The sequence below is a fragment of the Buceros rhinoceros genome, unplaced genomic scaffold, assembly GCF_000710305.1.
Source record: "Buceros rhinoceros silvestris isolate BGI_N320 unplaced genomic scaffold, ASM71030v1 scaffold35785, whole genome shotgun sequence".
Lineage (NCBI taxonomy): Eukaryota > Metazoa > Chordata > Aves > Bucerotiformes > Bucerotidae > Buceros > Buceros rhinoceros.
In genome coordinates, this window is record NW_010415276.1 from 1 (window position 1) to 805 (window position 805).

An 805-nucleotide genomic window follows, 5' to 3' on the forward strand; every position below is an offset into this window, starting at 1 on the left:
ATAATAATAATAATAATAATGCTTTTCCATTGAAAGCCAATTGCATTACAACCTGTTACCTTTCCAGTAAGTCTTGTCAGTATGTATTTAGCACGGCTGAACATCGAAGTTGGGCACTTTCCTCTTCAGAGTGTCCAGTAATTCAGGAAGGAACTACCCTGCAACCAAGCAAAGGGCTGAGAACTGAAAAAAACCCTGAACTCCCAAGGAGTGATATAGCTTCAAAGACATTCTGCGTATCTGGGATGATGGATGAGTACTTGAGACTGACACACAGCTTTGCCCATTCCCTTCTCTAGTTAGTTTTCTCGTCAGTGGACCCAAAGGCAAGAACCTGTGTGTTTCCAAGCCAGCTGTCCCACCACAGAGTCCAGTTATTGTCTCTAATCCCAGGATTCTAGGACACCGCTTCTTGCTCAAACTCCTTCTTGGGATTTGCAGCCTACCGATCCCAGACTTCCCAACTCATCCCTGGTCCTTACCCATGCTGCCAGTTGTGGGCGCCACTCTTCTAGTTTAAACCTCTTTGGGGAAACATGGAAAGCAGGGAGCTTTAGCTAAAGAATTTAAACACAGATTTCGTTTTGGAAATAGACAGGGTGACCTGCGATAAAGAAGCCATTTGCCGAGTCCTGTACCGGTCCAGCTCGTCTCATTACACAGAAATCAGTCTCCACTAAAGTGTATCTTGCTTCAGTGAACTTTGTAAGGAGAAGAAATAAGGATTATCACTCTACCAGATTCCTCGCTTATGACAGTGTTTAGAAACAGTGGATTAAAAGCTGCTTAGACTCTAGTTCAGCAG